General features: G+C 43.6%; 2 long non-coding RNA genes across 3 annotated transcripts in view; one reads left to right on the plus strand and one right to left on the minus strand.

Moving 5' to 3' along the window:
* LOC142470231 (uncharacterized) overlaps window positions 1-18610 on the minus strand; it is a 42359-nt gene extending 23749 nt beyond the window's left edge. For both annotated transcript variants that reach the window (XR_012789243.1, XR_012789244.1), the window contains exon 1: window positions 18194-18610. This is a non-coding gene — a long non-coding RNA (uncharacterized LOC142470231). The remainder of the gene's footprint in view (window positions 1-18193) is intronic.
* LOC142470232 (uncharacterized) lies at window positions 17519-21439 on the plus strand. The gene is made up of 3 exons (XR_012789245.1): window positions 17519-17673; window positions 19675-19804; window positions 21258-21439. It is a non-coding gene; the product is annotated as an uncharacterized LOC142470232 (long non-coding RNA).
* The last annotated feature ends 1539 nt before the right edge of the window (window positions 21440-22978 follow it).

Below are 22978 nucleotides of genomic sequence, written 5' to 3' on the forward strand. Positions count from 1 at the left end.
ATTGTCTCCATCTCCACTTGTGGGAGTACACGGTGTTCTCTGACTACTAAGCCTATGACCCCTCTTTAACTTCTTTAACATGACTATCTAAGGCTCTGTGTCACTTTGCATTGTGACGGTGAGTCATGTGACCTCTTAAAGCAGAGGTGTCAAGATGGGTTACCTGCTCTACACTGTTTCACAACGGTTCGACGTAAGCAACATGTAGCTGCACTCGGATCCTTTGAACGTCTAAAAAAAGCCACACAATAGCTCCTGCATTGAAAATGTGGCCTAAGGGAGACATACTGTCAATGATGGTTCTGGTCATTGTGATCGTGGCTAATTGGATATTCTCATGCATAAAATGGAGTGTGGATGGAAGAGAAGACAGCATCATTCTGCCACCTTATAAATCCTTAGGAAAACCACACCTTGAGTAGAGTGTTGGGCATCGTTCCTTTAAAAAGACATTCTACAACTGGAAAAAGTGCAGAGAAGAGCCACCAAATGAACATGGGTGATAAAAGGTCTCACGTATGAGGAAAGGCTACCAAATTAGCTTTGGTTATATTAGAAGAGAAGCGTCTACCCTCTCTGCGGCCAAGATTGCCATCGCTAGAAACTGGAAACAAGCCGTAATCCCAACAATCAGGGTGGTTAAAAACAAGATCGGGGATAAAATGATGTCAGAAAAACGTATGGAATTTCCTGGAAGACAAATACAGCACATTCTTGAGGCTAGGGGACCCTTGGATTAGACATAATGGCCCCGAGTAAATTGCAGGCAAAACGTGGTATGGATCAACTTGGTAGGTTCCCTCCCTGGATAACAGGGGGATCTGAAGGTGAGGTAATAGAGTGACCAGGAGGTGAAGAGACTTGGCTGCCGGTAACATGCACCAAGGGAAATGCTATACAGTACTGTTACATAGGCTATACTATGATTACAATGAATATAAGAGGAGTGTCTCAGTCAACTAAATTTAACGCAGGTTGAACTTGATGGACTTATGTCTTTTTTTTCAACCTCATTTACAAAGTAGCTATTTTGCTGTAAAATGTAACAAACACCACTTAAGGAATACATATATATGCTCATCTGCATGTCTTAGGCAGGTCTGCAACCCCGCCTTTCCCCATTATCACCCAGCATACAGCACTTCCACTGCAGCAAGGGATTCTGGGAAATGACATGCAAATGAGCACACAGTGTCACTTTTTGCCTCAATAACCATTTTTAACATGGTTCCCTATATATATATATATATATATTATATATTTGTGAAAGCATTGTATGTATGTTTCTCTGTCTGTGCTGTGTTCCCTGTCCCTAGCGGCAATCTCATTGGTCCCTTGGCCTGCCCGCCCCCGCACACCTCTCATTGGCCTCACACACTCACACCACCCCCTTGGCCCGCCCCCCACACCTCTCATTGGCCTCACACACTCACACCACTGTTTCAAGGCCCCCTTGGCCCGCCCCCGCACACCTCACCACTGCCTCACTCTCCCAGCCCTCACTGAGCTTTGGGAACGCACCTAACTCTCACTGCTCTGACAGCTCTCACCTCTCAACGCACTAAACCCTCTCACCTCTCAACGCACTAAACCCTCACCGGCTGCTACCACCAAAAGGAATCAGGTACAGACTCTCTATATATATTGTGTAAGCACCTGAAAACCGCAGGACACAACACAACTCACTTTCAGCCTCATGAGACACACTCCTTCACCGGACAAACAAAGCCCTCCTGTAGCACGCCAAACACTCACAAAACACTCCCGTGCCACGCAACCACCAACAAAACCCTCCCGTCGCCCACAACAATCCCCCCCCCCAACCCACGTGCACCGAAAATACAACAAACACCTCCCGTAGGACAAAATAAAATCCCTCCGGAACCAACACAACTCTCCTTCAGCCTCATGCGACACACTGCTTCACCGCAAAAATAAAGCCCTCCTGTCGCCCCAAAATAAATACATATACCGTTTGCACACTCAACTAACACTCCGGTGGCCCACAAACCCCCCCCCCCCAATAGCCCAAACACCACTCCACGTAGCCAACTACCGTGACCACAACCCGGCTGGCATCTCCAAAAAATAAACACGTGCATCGACAATAAAACAAACAACTCCCGTAGGACTAAACAAAATCCCTCCGGAACCAACACAACTCTCCTTCAGCCTCATGCGACACACCTCTTCACCGGAAAAATAAAGCCCTCCTGTCGGCCCCAAATACATAAATATACCGTGCAACACAACACTCAACAAACACTCCGGTGGCACACAAACCCCCCCCCCCACAAACCCCCCCCCCACAACCTCCCCCCCCACACACAACCCCCCACACACACAACCCCCCCCCCTACACACAACCCCCCCCACACACAACCCCCCCCCTACACCCCCCCCTACACACCCCCCCCCCCTACACACACCCCCCCCCCCCGACTCACCTTCAGCCTCACATCCTGGGCAACGCCGGGTCTCTCAGCTAGTATATATATATATATAAAATCAGTTGGAAGAGATATACAGTACGTTCATATAGGGAGAAATGTTCCCTCATACAGTACTTTAAAGCTGCAGTATTAAAAAAAAAAAAAAATACATTTTATTCAATATGTACATCAGAACAATCTGCACACTGACAAGTAATTAGCTACATTTCTGATCGATACGTTCTCCTGTAATCGATCGCTGAAAATCGGCTAGAGGTTCACTAAATGCATCTTGGGTAATCTTCTGCTGCACTGACAGACAAACTTCTGTAAGGAAGATCATGTGACCAGGCAGGCAGTAGATTCAATTGGTTTACTGCTAGAGAGATGGCAGGGCTCAAAAGGTGATGCTGTTTCAGAAGGGGAAGGAGATGTGACTTTGTATATGGTTGCTATAGTAACAAAAATGCCTGTTACATTAGAATACATTAAAAATGTCTTTTAAAATTGTTTTTTTTTTTGTAAGTGCTACAAGTATTTTCTCATAGTACAGAACTGATTTTTTTTTTTTAAACACACGTAGGATATTGCTTGAACTGCAGCTTTAAAATCCAACTTTAAAATATGAAAGTTGCTAGTTTTGTTGTATACCAAATGTAGCGTTCTCAGATGTTATTTATTATACAATGATATAGGGCGAAGCTTTGGAGGGATAATTCAGACTATTACAATTGCCTTTCGTGCTGTTTAATTAAACTTTTGTTTCTGTGTACAGGACACTACATCACAAAGCATGGGTGTAATTAATGTCTCTGGTGCATTGTACTGTACTGCACTCAATAGTCAGGACATCGCAAGTAATTGTGATGAAAACTGTCTTGTCCAGGCTCATCTTGATAGTACAAGATAAAAACAGATTTTAATTTGAAACACTACTAGATCAAAAAGTAATTACCAATTTGCAGAAACCTTCCCTTCATAAAACAAATAAATTATTAAGATCCTTTTATGTACAGATGTATTATCAGTATGCTTCAGTAACTTCTTTGTGCGGAAGAGTTTTCCTTTAATAAAATTGGCTTGTCCATCTTAAAACAAATATATATTAGAAATATAAAACTCCTCTCCCTCGTGTTATTGCACATCACAAACTTTCAGAAAACAATCTTCGCTTTCTGCTCGACAACAGGTCCTCTTCAAATACAGATCTGAGCGTGTTTGCAAAAAGGTATATATAATGGAAATATTACTGTGTGCTCATTTGCATGTCTTAGACAGGTCTGCACCCCTGCCTTTCACCATTATCGCCCAGCATACAGTGCTTCCACTGCAGCAAGGGATTCTGGGAAATGACATGCAAATGAGCACACAGTGCCACCTTTTGCTTCAAATCCATTTTGACATGGACCCCTGTAAGCGTATGCTTGCTGCATTGCACAGCTTTTCAGCACAGCCAGGGTTAAGATGCATAGCCAGTAAACCCACCCATAGACAGCTGTTCCGACCTTAATGGGTCTCCTCAGTGTGGGGTTGGTTATACTGGCTTGGCAAAATGAAGCAGGGGTTGGTTCCACCACACTTAGTTAAGTTATGGCGGTTAAAAAAAGTGACAGAAAGCCCTCCACAGTAAAGCATATAGCAAATGGAAATATTACTGTGTGCTCATTTGCATGTCTTATTATTTCCTTTGCCTTGATACATACCAGAACTAAATATGTTAAGATGAGTAAAAAAAAAAAGTGACAAAAACTCTCCACAGTACAGTGGATAAAGATACTAGTTATGAGCACATTCACATCTCAGATAGATCTGCAACCATGCATTTTCCCATTATCACTTAGCATACAATGCTTGCACTGCCGCCAGGGATTCTGGGTAATGACATGCAAATAAGCACACAGTGCATAGCAATTCACTCCCTCTCCTCAGTGCATGACAGACCACAGCAAAGTAAGATCATATATGATATTCTGCCTTCACAGTACGGAATCCAGTGAAACCACTGGAAGCTTCATAGTAAAACATTGCTTTACTGTATCTTCAATAATGTTAGCAAATAATGCAAAACAATCACAAGAGGCGACAGCAGTGAACGTGTTTATTGGCATCACTGAGAAAGAGACAATGTAACGTACGATAGAGCTGAACATTCAACGAAACACAGCCAGAGAACATTACCAAGCCTTCTAATTTTAATGAATCCTGGAGATTATTAACACGCCAATAACAGGTTGATCTGAAAACTGTATCGGTCGAGATTAGCTCAAATTTGGAGGAATTTCGAAGTGTCTGAATTTGCTCAATCTTTCCCTGTCTATTCTCAGTGTCATCCCCTTCAGCTTGCGTTATTAGCATAAGTTTCATTATCTTTCTGTTTGATTATGCTGCTCCAGCATTTCCCTTCTCGTTTTTGCATATTTTCCTTGCCACATATTCATCTGGAAGAATGTGATGGCTTTATTATACAAAAAAAAGCCTCCGTATAACGTGACGCGGGGGATTTCAAGAAGTACAAAAAAATACGGCACCAGTAACTTTGGCAGAAACCCAGAGATTGTGAACTAGTTTAACCCACAGGACAGGGCCATTAATTCACAGGGATGTGTGCACGACCCGACTTTGCCACACAGGATTCCAAATAGTGCTTAACTCAGGTGTTTTGGGGTTGTTGTTTTAAAGTATGTACTGTACATAGGCAACCTCCAGATTTCAACTGTGTAAACCAAATACATGACACTTGTCTCTGTTCTTCCCAGGTTTGCAGTTCTGAGACATTTGAAACCTTGTTCTATTTGTTCATTATAACGCCATGACCAGCTGACCACTTGGGCTACTATGGGGTTAAAATGTAGTTAAATGTGTTGTAGTTAATATGTTATCATCTATTCCCTGTTGGTTTATTTTATTTTGCTCATGTATGTAATGGCCATTATACACATTGGGCCAGGTACGGATCACGTCAGCCTGGAATACGTAATTAAAATCTGCAATATTTTGGGGGTGTTAGCTTGTAGAGGGAGAAAGGGGGTGGCCCGGTATTAAAGGGGTTGCACCCCATATGGCCATCCCCTGACCTCACCAGAGAGACAAGAGGTTAACTGGACTGCGGTCCAGGGATGAGGTTTGCACCTTGTTGTACCTTGAAAATGTATGTTCCCCTGTTCCATTATAAGCAGGTATTTTAATGTTTTAAAGTGCATTTCTGTATCTCCAGTTCTGGAGGTCGCAGAGAGTTCATATTTGGCCAATATGTGGAGTCACTGTAGGCATTAAAAACTGGCAAAGGTCGACCCACTGAGCCCACCAGAATGGAACTTATTAATATGTGTAGATATTAAAGTGTATATGTATTTTATTTTGGATCTGTTCTGAAAATGCAGACGCCATTTGCTAGGCTAATAGGTCATGAAGGCCAGACGGCTGAGTAGCCTAAGCACGGTGATCAAAAAGCTAACTGCCTTGATTGTTTACCCAATGTCTAGGGATTAAGTATTACTCAATCAACAAACTCTGCCAGTCTAATTGTTACCTGAGGGCATGGGTTAGTCTGTGTCTCCACATTAGAGAGTGGATACAGATAATTGTTCACCAACAGGCTGTGTTCAATGTTAAGAATAGGGTTGCACAGGTATATAAACTGTGTCAACCCTACAGTTTTTAGTTGTGCTGGAGTTGTGCTTCTGATACCATCTTGAATGTCACTGGACTGCTGGAGAATTGCTAGTGGATACTTCTCCATTCCCCAACCCTAAGTAAGTGTTATCTTCTTGCCTGTTAATTGTACTATATTGATGTGTTCACCTTATTTAAGGAATAAATTATATTTTATTATATCTAAGCCTCGTTCAGTTCAACCCAGATATTTGGTGTTCATTATATCTTGTCATAAGCTACCGTGACATAGCTCCATTTCGATAAATAGCAAGATTTGATGTCTTGCAGCAAAATGACAATATCCGCAGTTGTTAGTCATTTTGGTGCCATTCTCGATATTTTTATTGGCCACGGTAAAAAGACGCGTTATTTTTAGCGGTACAACATTAATGATTTGCACCATAAAAATAATGCTTGTTTGCCTACAATATCACATTTTTTGCCTTAAGGGAGTTTGATGACTACTCTTACTGTGCACCCCAAAACTGGAACAATCTACCGGAAACTCTCACAGCCACCACCAGTCTAAGTTCTTTCAAAACTAAAGCTGTCTCACGTTTTAATCTGGTCTGTAACTGTTAAATACACGTACAACATATACTATCTCTTACTGTGCATGCAATGTCTTGTATATAATGTATACCCTGTTCACTTACGTAACTATATATTTGTAACCATGTATTTGTCATTATAACTCTGTGCCCAGGACATTCTTGTCTATCCAAATGTAACCCCCTCTCTCCCTACTCCAGGGGTCACATCAGATAAATTAGGAAAATGGACGCTCAGGTCAAGATGAGTCTTAGTCTTCTTCTTCTCTCATTGGTTGGTCTAGAAAAGGCGTGGCAATTTTTTTGAAGCACATGTGTGCCCAGATGCTCCATGTTCCTTGCAACCTTGCACACTTTGAGGGGGCTACACATAGATGCCAGCATGCTACACTCCAGCAACTGCATCACTATGATGTTCCTATTGGCTATGACCAAAAACCGCCTCTCTGCAGTTTAAAGTGAATTTTCTAAAATATTCGCAAAACCCACTGATATTTCAATAATAGCAAAAAAAAATCCAAAGTTAAATCTAATGACAAAAGTAAAGGTAATGGAAATTAATCGAACATGCAATTGCTACTGACTTTTTAGCGCTAAGCAAACTTGTTGAGAACTTTTTGAATCGAAGCAAACTTTTTTGCAGACCTAGAAAAGGTTAAATTTGCAACGTTTGCTTAGGTCTGCAAACGGTTTACATATCTCTACTATTAAGCACATATAGTATACATATGTCTTTTGGCCTATTATCCATCCAAACAAAACGTTACCAAACCTTCTTCTATTTTGTTTTAAAACCCTGTTTGTTTGCATGTGTGCAATGGTGGGGAGAAGGTTTATTCATACAGAAGAAAGTTTCCATTTAATTATAGAGAGGAACCTTAATAAATGACTAAAGAAACAAAAATCCTAAAGATATGTTTACACCCTATCATGCTTTAAAAAGGAGATATAGTATCATCGTAAATAGTGTGTAAATATGTGTGTACAGCAGTGAAATTGCACCTGTTCAGCCTGTGTACACAATATTACATTTTTCTTAATTAAAATGTTGGAATTCATATCCTGCCATTGTCTCTGTCTTTGTCACGGGTAACTTTCTTAGCATCTGTTTATAATGGCGTCTCTAGAACAGACCACTCATTTCTGTGCAGCACAGTGGCCAAAAATATGTCCTTTCAATCCTCAATTACCTGCAAATGGATTTTGTGCGAAACCCCATGTATCCTGGTGGTTTTGTGTTCCCACTGTTTTCAGTTAAATAATGTATTAGGCAAAGGTAGAATGGGTTTGTTTTTTGCTCACATGGTGCTCATCTTAAAAGTAGTTGCAATTTTATTTCCCTTCTACTGTACATACAGCACAGCAATTTGGATGAACATTGCTGGGGTTTTTCTTATTATTTTACGTGGTGTACAAATGGCAGTGCACACCTTGATGCTGAAAATGTCAGTCTACACACCTCCTTCTGTAAGTCACAGCTGCTGAATCTCTGTGTGAATGGGTCAATATAGGTCATTACTGAAACACTGGAGAGGCTCTCTGCTAAAAGAGCTACGGGGAGTGAATTATTTTATTGTGCCGATGTGTGCTCACAAACAGTGCTGTATAATAATCATTATACTTTATTCAAGGTGACTCCATGAGGAACCTCACACATCAGCCATAGCCCCAATATTATTATTATTTTGTATTATTAGTAGTCTTTACAAAGAGTCTAGTAACACAGGAATTCTGTATGGCCCTTATTCTGTATGCTGTGAAGCCATTCCCCAGTAATGGACAATGGAACTAAAGTCTTCTCCCACATGGGACAAAATAGCTCCCCAGCGTATTCAATAATGGCCTGTAAGGGGTAGTGTCCCAAAGACATACGGGTACCTGGTTAAAAAAATGGAAACACAATAAGTACTATGGCCCATATTTACTAAGCAGTATTCTGCCATAAGACAGATTCCGGCGCTGAAGGACACCTTACAGTCCATTGACCTGAATATGAATACATTGACCTCAATGGTCTTTAAGGAGTCTTCCAGCTCTTATGGCAGAAGCCAGTTTAATAAATATGGGTGTATATGTGGTACTATAGTAAAACCATAATCACAAACAAAACGCAGACAAAATAAGTGGGAAATTGCCAATTGTATTGAATTACATAATATTCATATTTATATTTTTTCTTATACAGCTCTGACAGTGTACGCAGTGATGTACATCAAATTTTGCAGCCACAATGATTCTCTGGCCCTTATCCAGGGCTATCACACGGAAATCTGCATTGAAGTAAACATCAATGTATCTTGTGCCTCTTGACTGTAGTCTTCGTAGGTTTTTATTGTCATTAGAAAGGAAGAAACCAACGCATTCCACCGCTCAGTACAATCAGTGTGAATGACGACAACAAGTCATACGAGAAATACTAAACACCACATTGATATGTAGTGGTACACAGGGGCTAGGAGGTTCCAGGTCATGGAGATATTTATCAGGGAACGGAGATGCAGACCCTATAAATATCAGACTATGGGGCAGCAGTCTCCTGAGGTCTAACTTGTAGGCCTATGATCTTCCCTTTTGACTACTCACAGCGGCATTCTTCTGACTGCCTGGCACAGCAAATCTCCACGGTCTGGGCTGCTGGAGATTATGCTCGCACAATACCGCATAGGAACAACCAGACATAGCTCTTTCTTTCTGATCCTAATTAAGCACACAGGGCACAATGTAATATTTAAGTGAATGGAGCTCAGAGCTTCCCTGACATGGAAACAACACATTGATTAGGGAGCATGCCATCAGTAAATCTACTTTTAGTGCTGCTTACCCATCTGTAAAGGGGGGATGGGGGCATGACGTGGCTGTGATTAGGTAGCCGGCTCTTTACCCTCCTTATATTTATTTAATTTTGTTTTTTTAATTAAATACAGTATATAGTACATTAGAAATATGAAAATGCAATCTATTGATTTTCTTGTAATAAGTAAACTAATAAAATACAATATAAACATTTTGGTGGCCTTTCCATCTCCCCCACTCTGCGCCCTGATGGCAGGGGTGGAGGCGTGGGGCTCCTCCTCTCCTTAATCTGCCGCTACCGAACCCTTCCTGTCCCTCCTTCTCTTTCTTTTCCTTCCTTTGAGGCTCACACTGTCCAGCTTTTTTCTCCTCTCCCTTTCCACGTGGTGGTCATCTATTGCCCACCTACCTCTTCTCACCCCCCCCCCCGTCTTTCTCTCTCACTTTGAATTCTTGCTCTCCTTCTTTCCCTCACCTGACTCCCTTGTTCTTCTCCTTGGGGAGTTCAACGGCGATATTGATGACCCCTCTCTCCCTTGGACTTACAGCTTTCTCTCTCTAACCTCTTCTTTTAGCCTTCAACAGTGGACTGCAGCCAGCACCCACAAGGACGGCCACTACCTGGACCTGGTTTTCACAAATAGAACCCCCTCCCCTTGACAGCACCCCAACCCCCTTCCCCCAGTTTCCATGAGCAGCTGCACAGGTATTGCAAGGTCTTCCAACCCTCAATTCCAGCACCTTAGACAGCGGTCAGACCCCCTTACATGCTTCACTTATCAAAAAGGGCTAGAGATGCTCATGAGAGTGGCAGCAATGTGCTGGCAATAACTAGAGTTACTAAGACGCCAACACATGCTGCAGCGTTAGGAGGGGATGACATCCAGATGTATTTACAAGTTGCCATATATGGGGACCCCGTCCGTAGCAGCTTACAGCCGATTGTATACCTGTAACGTTCTCTGGAAATTAAACATGTTAAAACTATTATTATTATTATTACTACTACTATTGAGGGCTATTGGCGGTTTTAAAACCCTCACTGTTATACCGTTCCCTGCCAGAAGAGGCAGCAACCTGTTGCAAAGACATGATTAGCAGACCCCATTATAACAGCGGAGTGAGAGGCAACTAAAGGCATATTACATTGCACGGTTTCTTCTATGAATGAAAACAATTATAAGTTACTCTAAATTATGAAACACCACTTTCCCTACAGTTGTTCAAATAAAAAAAAAGTGCTAAATAGAGGCCCATCATAATTAAGTCATTTAGCAAATTAATCTCTTGTAATTCTAATTCCAAAATAAACTGAAAATTAGGGCCACATAATAAGTGTGACGATTCAGTTAATTTTATTTTGGTACGTCCATAAAACATATTAGTTTAACATTGAAAATAATTTTCCAAGCTAATTGAAAACTGTAGCTGTTATGAAATGTTAATTTCTACTTCTTGTAATTTTTTTAAACACAGTAGGAGTACGTTTTCTTTTTAACTTCTAATGCTCATCAGATGGCTGAATACCGAATGCAGCACACCAGCACGGAAGTGGTTAATACCAATATATATATATATATATATATATATATATATATATATATATATATATATATATATATATATATATATATATATATATATATATACTGCTGCGGCACAGTTTATTCGAGCATTTGCCCGTTCTGTGCCGCAGCAGTAGCCTGGCGCGCGCCCGAGTGTGACGGGCGCGCGCCGAAGCAGCGGAAGAGCGCCCTCCGATCGGGGCGCTCTCCCTACCGCTGCCGGGTCCGCCGGGTCCCCCGGAACCCCCTGCCGCTGTCCCGCGATCGCGGGACACCAGGGCTCCCTCGGGGAGCCCCTGGACACGCGTGCAGAGGGCGCACGCTCCCGATGACGCGTGACCGCGCGTCTATGACGCGCGGCACGCCGAGGGGCGGCCACTAGCAAGCCGGGAGATTTCCCGGCTTGCGGTACCGACCACACTTCAATAAAGTGTGTCGGTAGTGTACACACATATCTCAAATGGAAATATTACTGTGTGCTCATCTGCATGTCTTAGACAGGTCTGCAACCCTGCCTTTCACCATTATCACCCAACATACAGTGCTTCCACTGCAGCAAGGGATTCTGGGAAATGACATGCAAATGATGCCACCTTTTGCTTCAAATCCATTTTGACATGGACCCCTATATATATTTTTATATGCATATATACACAGAATGAGACAATATATATTATGGAGTCTCTGAATCACTACAGAGGTTATGCTGCCTTATAAATATATTATAATTGCATGTATTTAAAGTCAATAGGGGCTGGACTGCAGGAAGGAGCTGTGCCCTTGCACTTTTATACTTATCTGAGTTTATAGTGCATCTTTATCTGAATTTCCGGATGAATGTAGAACCTTTATGATAGTTACCAAGGTTTCGCAAAACCTGTGTATATTTGGTGAAAAAGGAACAGAAAAAATAGTAACATTTGCTGTAGTATTGCATCGGTTTTGCATTTGTTAAATGCTCACAGGTGCACCCCTGACATAAATACTCACAGGGTGCACCCCTGACATAAATATTCACAGGGTGCACCCCTGACATAAATACTCACAGGGTGCACCCCTGACATAAATATTCACAGGGTGCACCCCTGACATAAATACTCACAGGGTGCACCCCTGACATAAATACTCACAGGGGGCACCCCTGACATAAATACACACAGGGTGCACCCCTGACATAAATACTCACAGGGTGCACCCCTGACATAAATACTCACAGGGTGCACCCCTGACATAAATACTCACAGGTGCACCCCTGACATAAATACTCACAGGGTGCACCCCTGACATAAATACTCACAGGGTGCACCCCTGACATAAATACTCACAGGGTGCACCCCTGACATGAATACTCACAGGGTGCACCCCTGACATAAATATTCACAGGGTGCACCCCTGACATAAATATTCACAGGGTGCACCCCTGACATAAATACTCACAGGGTGCACCCCTGACATAAATATTCACAGGGTGCACCCCTGACATAAATACTCACAGGGTGCACCCCTGACATAAATACTCACAGGGGGCACCCCTGACATAAATACACACAGGGTGCACCCCTGACATAAATACTCACAGGGTGCACCCCTGACATAAATACTCACAGGGTGCACCCCTGACATAAATACTCACAGGTGCACCCCTGACATAAATACTCACAGGGTGCACCCCTGACATGAATACTCACAGGGTGCACCCCTGACATGAATACTCACAGGGTGCACCCCTGACATAAATACTCACAGGGTGCACCCCTGACATGAATACTCACAGGGTGCACCCCTGACATAAATACTCACAGGGTGCACCCCTGACAAATACTCACAGGGTGCACCCCTGACATAAATACTCACAGGGTGCACCCCTGACAAACTCACAGGGTGCACCCCTGACATAAATACACACAGGGTGCACCCCTGACATAAATACTCACAGGGTGCACCCCTGACATGAATACTCACAGGGTGCACCCCTGACATAAATACTCACAGGGTGCACCCCTGACATAAATACTCACAGGGTGCACCCCTGACATAAATACTCACAGGGTGCACCCCTGACATTAATACACACAGGGTGCACCCCTGACATAAATACTCACAGGGTGCACCCCTGCCCCAAAGAGAATCCAATGCTGGTTTGAAAGTAACTTTAAGATAATGTGATTTTTTCCAAGGTCACCTGGAGCTGGCACCATAACAGAAACCAGGATCTCCCACAACAAAGGCCAGAGCCTTACTCATTTTTAAGCTTGCATGCAAAAGCCATTCAGCACGTAGAACTATGGTGTGGACCTGAGTTTTTCTGCAGTGGGTTCACACTTTTATATGGAAATGTATCAAGAGGAATTCATCAACAAAACACCAGCTAGACACTACTTAGATTACCGGCTGGAGTGCTGGCTATCTGCTTAGGGGGGAAAAGCACTGATGGTATTTATCAAACTCCTGTCACTTATTCTACCAGTTTCGACCATTGCTGCATAAATATCAGTTCTTACTTTTATGGTCTTTTCTTATTTATCTGGTAAAAAAGTGATAAGTAGGCGCAAAACAACTAAACAGGTGTTCACTGTGAAAAAAGTGAAGTGATAATAACACTTTAAATAAAGTAAAGAATCAAAGTGCAAGAATCATACACATATACGTGAATAATAGTGATATACCAAATGGTGGTAACATAAAAATAATGAGATTTCCCCCCCTGCTCAAACCCTCTGGTAGGATTAGTCTTCACTCGTCCCAAATGTTGCAGTAGATACACGAAATCCAGGGGGAGCATAAAGGAGAAACACACAAAGGCACAGAAAATCAAAAGTGCAGGAGAATTGTAGGGTGGACAATATTCAGCTCAAATCTTGGCTCATATAGTGTGTCCACTTACAAAATGTAAGAGTTGTAACAGACATAGAGAGGCTAAGGCAGTCAATCCATGGTGGGTAACAGCTCTGGGTCATCAAAAGGAAGGCAAACACAGTACTCAAGGTGATATACCCCAAATGTAGAGAGAGAGAGGAAAACACTGCATAGCACAGATCAACCAGGTATAAACTTTTAATCTAAATGTTAAAAATGCGCCCTTACAATGTGTCAGTTAAAATCGGGCATGTCACACTACAATAGTGCATGAGAGAGACCGTCAGCAAGCCAGCTCACCGTCCCGTGGCTCCCGATAGACCTCCGTCTCCAGCCCCTGCTCCGTCGCGTCACCGCAAGACCGGGCGTCTGACGTCAGATCCGGTTGCACTCCGGTGGCAGCCCAGCTTCCCGCGGTTCCTCTCCAGGCTGCTCCGTGCAACAAGGTGACTCCCACTCTCCGTGTTTCGCTACGTAATCACGTCGGCTTCGTCAGGCCCCTTGATGACCCCGAGCTGTTACCCACCATGGATTGACTGCCTTAGATTCTCTATTGCTATTACAACTCTTACATTTTGTAAGGAGACACTCTATATGAGCCAAGATTTGGAGCTGAATATTGTCCACCCTACAATTCTCCGGCACTTAGATTTTCTGTGCTTTTGTGTGTTTCTCCTTTATGCTCCCCCTGGATTTCGTGTATTTTCTTATTTATCTTGCAGTAACCCTCTCTCTGCCAGAGGGCCGTGAAGCGCATGGCTTTGCAGAGAAAGGGTTACAGTGTAACATGTTTCAGATCATAGCTAAATAGAATTGCCACTCTCCAAATGGAATGGGACATTCGATCATGGCCGTTTGGCCGGAGGAGGACCGTCCGCCACCGCCGCTCCACCGCCAACCGCTTCTACTTTAAAGGTACGTTTTAGGGCGGGGGTTAACTTTAGGGTTTTTTGCAGTTAGGGTAGGGGGTTAACTTTGGGGGATTTTAACGGTTAGGTGGTTGCGTTAGAATTGGGGGTTAAGATTAGGGGTGTTTTAGAGTAAGGGCTAAGGTTAGTTATATTAGCGGCAAAGGATCCCTGTGGCGAGGTCACTTGCGGCGAAACGCCAACGGAGATTTGTTCACGGCAAAACAACCATGGCCAAATGTCCTTGACCGCACTCCAAACACCATACGCACGGGCATCTATGGCTCTCAACAAAAGCAGGTCTTTTAATTAACTGCCAAACAAAAACCATGTCACAGTTAATAATGAATTTTGCTTTCTTTATCATCAGTTACAGTCGTTTAGTTATGAGCATCGATAGAAAAAGCCGAGTTTAGCTGTTATCTGTTATCACTCTCCTGTCATTTTACTTAATGAGCTAGAAAAAGTATGGAATTATTGAAAGAAAAAAAAAATAGAATATAAAACGTTGATGCAACTGCCCGAGGGAACGTCATGTTCCAGAAGCTTCTTCCTTAAGTACAATGTGTGCAGCATAACGAGCCTTCGTCATAGGCTTTTTCTAGCATGTACTTTGGTGATTCAAAAATAAAATGACCGAGATGGAACAGCACGTGCTGCTGTTCTGAGAGTTAGGAGCTGACCCTTCCATCCAGTGCTTAATGCTGCTCAGAGCAAATCAATGATTAGAGAGTCTCAAGTGCACGGACCACACTCTCCACTGAACAATAACGCAGAGTGCCATGATTAGAAAAGTAGATTGTGGTTCAAATTACATTTCTGTAACATCGGAGCCGTTGTACCTGTTTTCAGGGTAAAAACAGAAGAAGAAAAAAATTAAAGCACTGTTAAAATAGTCAATATTTTGCTTTTGTTCATTTTAATTTCTCCTTGGAAATGATACAATACGCACTTAATCACAGAGCCCGGATTTGTATGACTCGCGCAACAGGAGAAGGAAGCAGGAGCCATTGTGTCTGAAAGAATCAGATCTACAGACACAAACAAGGTGAAAGAAGAAAGAAAGAAATCGTACATGGCTGAGACTTAGAATTCTTAGGCTGCGGCCATGGTGAACGCTGGAGAGGGCGACAGCGTTCGCTCGGCTTCTCCCCGCCGCCTGCAGCAGGAGAGATCTGTGTCCTGCATGCAGAGGAGACGGGTAGGCGTGTCGGGGGGGGGGGGGCGTTTATGTGACATCACGGAGCTGGTTCGCCCTCATTGGGCGAACCGCTCACCTGACCGGGCTGCCGTGCATGAAAACAGGTTTTTCTGTCTTCAACTGCATCGCGAGCGCCGGCGCCTCTGCTCTCGTGCGCGTTCGCGCACTCTATAGACCGCATCATAGAGGCACATCTATGTGATCGCCCCGTGCGCGCCATCCTGCGCGCACGGCGCAATCGCCATGGCCGCAGCCTAAGAATGACCTAGGAATGATCCAGTGGTCGGAGCGTTGTGGTACTGAGGGGGGAGGAGAGGTATGGGTATTTATAGTGCTGATATGACAAAAATACACAGTCAAAAACGTATATATTCTCTTGAAAAAGGGTCATTTTGTTTAACCCTTTGGCCAAAACATCGTAAGCATGCAAGCCACGTGGCAGGCTTGCGATACATTGGCCAAAGGGGTAAACTTTTCTGACCCTTTTTCAAGAGAATATATAAGTATTTTACTGTGTATTTTTGTCATATTGGATGTAGCATTGGGCTTCTCTGTGGCTTGTTGTATACATGTGCCACGCTCAATAGCTCTCCTTTTTGACACTTATATACATATATATATATATTTTGTGGGGGCTCAGGGGTTCCTAAAATGAGCTTGCTGGGGTTCTGTGTGTTATTTATAGTACCACTAGTTTTTTTATTTACACACTAACAGTAGCACTACTTTTAATTTATGAACATTCCCACGACTTCTTTTATTTCACCTGTACTGTTCCACTTTCTATTTAAAGAAAAATAGGCTTCCTAAAAGAAACCCACCCCGCCTCTGTTTGTTAAGCGTAAATATTGTGCAAGTATTTTAAAATATTGCCCAAATAGCTTTTCTGCAAAATGCAGATTTTTTTTTCCATGTCTGGCACAGTACTAAATTTCTTTAAACCACCTCAACTACCGGTATCGTTTAAACCAGGGGTACACAACCCCAGTCCCACCAACAGGCCAGGTTTTCAGGATATCCCTGTTTCAGCACAGGTAGCTCAATCAGTGGCTCAGTCTTCAGCCGAGTCACTGATTGAGCTACCTGTACTGAAGCAGGGAGCCACTGATTGAGCCACCTGTGCCGAAGCAGGGATATCCTGAAAACCTGACCTGTTGGTAGCCATTGAGAACTGGAGTTTCGCTACCCCTGATCTAAACAATGTTCTTGATGTTTACACCGTGTAAAGGGGACTGCTGCTTTAGCAATGCATCTGTTTTGGTGAATTGTTCCGTGCTGGACGCATTGTTCTTCCGTTAAAAGGAAACCATCGTCAATCAGTGCATCCTGAGACAATGGGTGTCCCTGAAACGGATGATTTCAACATTTTCCTTTCTCTTCTGAATCGCTGGCATAGGACTGGATTAATTTGTCTCTTTTCATTGAACGTGTCTCAATTAGAGATATTTCCGCTATCTCTCCTCTCCCTCCAAGAAAACCCAATTTTAACTTCGAGAGCAAAACATGATTTTCTTATCATTTTTGCCAATTTTTGATACATTTCTTTCATTTCAGATGGCTATCTCATTCCAGGACATCTGAGAGTGAAACGCAGTACCTGGCGCCCTGGTAATCTTCACATTTTCTTTGTAGCTCTGATGCACACGCGTGATAAAACCACTGAGGATGTTAGATTCTTTGTTCAATCATATTGTCCAGCGCAAGTCTTTCAAGGTAAGACAGTTTTCAGCTGGCACTGGTCCCAGTGTCTTACCGAGGTTTTATGGGGCTTTGCACAGCCATAGCTGTCAAATGAGTGACAGTTCAGGATGGGTTGCTGGTGCTTACTCTTGAAAAGTTGGAATAGTGTTGACAGCATCTGATCCCTTTCCCCCCCCCCCCCCCTACTTCTTAAGGGTTATTTTCTGACCGGTATATCTCAATCAAGATGAAAGTGCAACACTCACTTGTTAATGAGTTTTAATGCTCATTCTTATCAGCCTTGATGGTAAAATGCACGTGAGAATGAAAGCAAGAACATTTGGATTGGTTTAATCAGAAATAACGTCACAGGGTTTAAAGCTATCAACAGTGACTCCTTCCATGGACTCCTTCCATTCTATTAAAGGAATTCTTGATTTAGACGCAAATGCCACTACATTTCTGCTTTAAGCATGGTTACATTTGTAAAACATGTACCACCACCCTCTGGAAGATACTGTTGCGGCTACAGGTGTCAGTAGTGCGGCCATACCTGTGAGGGTCCAGGAGAGCTGAGTTGTCTGCGATGTAGTGGAGACAGGACAGGCTTTTGATGATCTGATGTTCCTTTACTCAGGGTGGTCAGTGCCTCCAGCTTCAGTGGGCTCCATGGTGTCCAGAGTCAGTCCCCACCAAAACACAGTTCTTTCCCCCTTACCCAAATGGACTGAACACTCAGGCAGGGGTATATAAAAGCAAAGGGGTTTATTGGCTGTGGCAGTCACTGCAGTTGTTCTTATACAGCGGATGCATGAGGGTCAGAGGATCCCAGGCCTCTGGATGGTGCTGGCTCTCTGTTAATTGAGGCCTCTTGATATTTCCTGGCCAGCCAGCCCATGAGGGACTGACTGGCCTGTCCCTCTCCCAGCCGGGAGGAGACCGTCCACACACCTCCACTGCCTAGGAGGGTTGGATCAGCAGACTCACTAAAATTTGTCACTTCCTCTCTGAACAACCCGAAGGGGAGGGCTCAAGGTCTGTACCCTGATAGGCTGTATACATACCATGAGTCATCCCCACTTCTGTCACTCAGAGAGTAGCATGGGGGGGGTCAAATGCCCACAGGATGGCCTCTCACAGCCTGTAGCTACAAAGGACTTACGTGATAGGGGGTAGAGGGGCAATCTGGACCAGCCATGTTACACATTTGTTTAAGGAAGCCAGTTCGATTAAGTTGGTTACAAAATGTTGTGCTTCTGTCACATACTAGGGATTGCATATTTAAGTACCCTCACCCATGATGTGGGGGTTGAAGGCAACGGATTAATAATGGAAATCCCAGTGTCCTCTCTTTGTGAAGTTGGACAAGTAACTTTATTTTGCTGTAGTAGTATCTCCTCTGCTATCTGCAGCTCAGCAGACATCAATTCAATAGCTCAGCAGCTCAGTAGTTCAGAAGCTCAGCAGACAACAGCTCAGTAGCTCAGCAGACAGCAGCTCAGTAGCTCAGCAGACAGTAGTTCTGTAGCTCAGGAGACAGCAACTCCTGGCTCTCTTATCTCTCCTAGGCTGGGCATGGCTGGAAAGAGACGTCTACCAGCAGGGGAGGAGGAGGACTGGCACTACTTCCAGTGCCAGCGTGGTTGTGTATCTTTGTGTGTGTGTGTGTGTGTGTGTGTGTGTGTGTGTCTGTGTGTGTATGTGTGACCATCTGTGTATCTATGTGTGTACATTGCTATTGTTATTCTTAAAACGTTATTGTTGCTTAGCAGGCCTGTAACAGCTGAACCTTTGTACGGAAACATACCCAAGCATTTTATATATACAGATCCCTGCTTCAGCACAGGTGGCTCAATCAGTGGATCAGTCAACAACTGAGCAACCTTTCCTGAAGCAGGGATATCCTTAAAACCTGACCAGATGGTGGCCCTTGCGGATTGGAGGCGGCCACCTCTGGAAGAGAGAGATCTAGACGTTTTGGTTTGTCGAAATGAAGCCGGCCCCTGAGATTGCGTGTTATTTCGTTACTTGCAGTTGATTGAAAGTTGAGCGATCAGCTGTTACAGATGTTCCAAAGGATGAAAAGCACTTCTCCTTCCCACTGTAACACGGGAGCCCAGTGTTAGTCTGATTGATACAAATACGTCTACCTCAAAGATGGCGGGTAAGAATGTCATTCTTTCCTCGCAAAGTTCATACTGTGGTAAATACATTGTATTGCTCTTGCTTTGTGTCATGTTAATGTGTTTGGGTCATTTTAGTCACCAAACCTTACAGGAGCATGGATAGGAAAAACCGGGAGGAGTTTAAGGGGAATTAGTGCATGCACACATGGAAAACAGGATGTATCATTTTCTTCCAATCTTTACCAAAATTATCTTGTACCACGATTATCTCTGCCGTAACTCAGCTGCCATTAACCTCGTCTGCCAGGTAAATTCTGTGTAATATAGCAGGCATGAGCTTATAGGGGTTCCATGTTAAAATGGACGAGAAGTAAAGAGTGACACACTGCGCTCAGTTGCATGTCAATACCCAGAATCCCTGGCTGCCGTGGAAGCACTGTTTGCTAAGCCAGGGGTGCTCAACTCCAGTCCTCAAGCCCCTCAACAGGTCAGGTTTTCAGGATACTCCAGCTTGAGCACAGGTGGCTCAATCAGAGGTTCAGTCGAGCCTTTAATTGAACCGCCTGTGCTGAAGCAGGGACTGATTGAGCCACCTGTGCTGAAGCAGGGAGATCCTGAAAACCTGACCTGTTGGGGTGGGCGGCTTGAGGACTGGAGTTGAGCACCATTGTACTAAGTGCTAATGGGGAAAGACGGGGTTGCAGACCTGCCTGAAACATGCAGATGCACCACAAGTGGTATTTTTAATTGCTGTACACTGTACACTGGAGGGTTTTTGTCACTTTATTTTTTACCCACAATAACTTTGTTTAATGTCAAATTCAACAAACTTGCTACTTAAGTTTATTACGTTTTCAAAAACGCAAAAAAAAAGTGGGAATCTCTCAGCTGTTAAAATACTTTATAGATTTTCTACAGTTTGATATATATGTAGATATATATATATATATATATATATATATATATATATATACACACAGAAAGCAACGAAGTAGCGCCTCTAATTATCCTAACAAAGCTGAAGAAGAGTAGCCTGTATATGCACCCAACGGGGTGGTGAGAAAGAAGCTATTAAATTTTAAACCTATTAATCAAGGATACTAACAATCAACAGCAATAATAAAGATAAAAAATATAAAAAATTGTGTTGCCTCAATAAAAACTTGTAGTAAAAATTGAAATAAAAAACCTTGTTTTGAAAGTCCTTTGAAAAAACAGAGTCCTATTCCAAAAAAATAATGTCTCCAGGTGTTTGCAGCCCGTTTCAAGGGTTCACTACTCCCTTGTTATACCTGTGAAAAGAGAAAAAAAGAAAACAGGCGCACACCTAGTGCATTAACGTTATAACAAGTGTTTATCGAACATTAAAATCAACAAATGCCCACTCACAAAAGTACGATTTAAAATAGCAGATATGAGATTGGCTCTCATGTGCCAGAAGTGCCGTCCGATCAGGGTAATGGCGTCCGCTCGCGTCTCTCATCCATGCAGTCAGATACCGGAAGTGACGACTCTCCAATTCGGCGCCTCTGCACAGGAAGTCCCTCCGGGAACCAGCAATAGCCACACCAAGTTCTTAGTGCCAATACTTCAGGAGAGTTTTACAGGCACCCACGATGAAGGCCATCTTCATCCTCATCTTCATTCTGTGTAGCACTCCTATGATCGCTAAGTGTAAAGTCCACCACTGTAATACTAATGGATACTGAAAATGATAAACCTACAGTATATATAGCCCCAGATATGTTTTACTGGAAGGCGTCATCTTCTTTTTTTCCTATTCTTCTTGTTGGGTTTTTACCTTGAATGTTCTTTTAATAAATAATGTTTAATCCCCATTAATTATTACTAGTGCTGCAGTAGCTCCGCAGAACAGATGCTTGGTCATGTCTTATTGTTCAAAGTCTGTGCCATTACAACTCATACATTAGTCTGCCGGACCATCTGCCTCTGTTGAGACCAGTTCAATTACCTGCATTTCATCAGGTTGGGACCTTCCCGTGGCGCATCAAGTTCTCTGCTTCGCTGCTATTTGTTTTCTGAGGAACGGAATTAGTGCGAGGGGGAACCTTGCCAAGTTTTCAGCATAAAAAAAAGAAAATATATTGACAGCAACGCCTTCATTACAGGAGCTGCCTGCGCTTCAGTGCAAAGCAATGGGTTAAAGCAGGGGTGCCCTTCTCCAGTCCTCAAGCCCCCCCCCCCCTCACACCCCTCAACAGGTCAGGTTTTCAGAATATCCCTGCTTCAGCCCAGGTGGCTCAATCAGAGGCTCGGTCGAAGACCGAGCCTCTGATTGAGCCACCTGGGCTGAAGCAGGGACTTATTGAGCCACCTGTGCTGAAGCAGGGACATCCTGAAAACCTGTCCTGTTGGTGGGGGGGGGCTTGAGGACTGGAGTTCAGCACCCCTAGGTTAAAGCTACAATCTACGCTGCTCAAAATAATTATTTTTGACACCTTTACCTGTAGGTTGCCCTTATAATGTCCGCCGAACGTCAGGAGGACCAGCATGCCAGGGGCCCTCACCACATTCAGGGACAGCTATTAATGTTTATTTTTAATTGGGGTGACCCTCCCGTTTCCATCACAGGGTCGACCATGACTATGTGATTACTACCCACAGCGATAAAGCGATCGCAATCCCGCAAAGGCCAGGCTACACGTGAGTGGCACTGGTCTCCTTGCAGAGAAAGGGTTCATGTGATGCAGAGGGGCCTCCAGGAGCTGAGCCACGTTACCCCAAGCTCTGGGGACCCCGTCATTCTCAGGGATAGATGGGCGGTGAGGTCACCAGTGATTATTAGAATAATCATTTGTAAAGCACCAACCTATGCCACAGCGCGGTACAATGGGGTTACACAGTAACATCGATTGCATACATACTGTAGAACGTCATACAAATAAGGACAGGCGCGCAAACAGATACAAGAGGTAACGAGGGCCCTGTTCCTCGGAGCTTACACTCTAGAGAGAAGAAGGGGAAATGTTGAAACAAAAGGTAAAGTGGCTGCTCATGGTGGGATGGAGTATACATCAGGGAAGAGTATGGTCCAATAGAAATGGAGGATGTCCTCTCCCCAGACGTAACAGTTTTCTATTGGCCTCTGGAGGGATGCTGACCCCAGCAGTCACATTGTTTGTCATAGTGGGGAGCACATTATCGCTAGAAACCAACACAAGTGATTGTTACACGATTGTATGAGAACGGCA

Source organism: Ascaphus truei, chromosome 19 (assembly GCF_040206685.1).
Source record: "Ascaphus truei isolate aAscTru1 chromosome 19, aAscTru1.hap1, whole genome shotgun sequence".
Taxonomy (NCBI): Eukaryota; Metazoa; Chordata; class Amphibia; order Anura; family Ascaphidae; genus Ascaphus; species Ascaphus truei.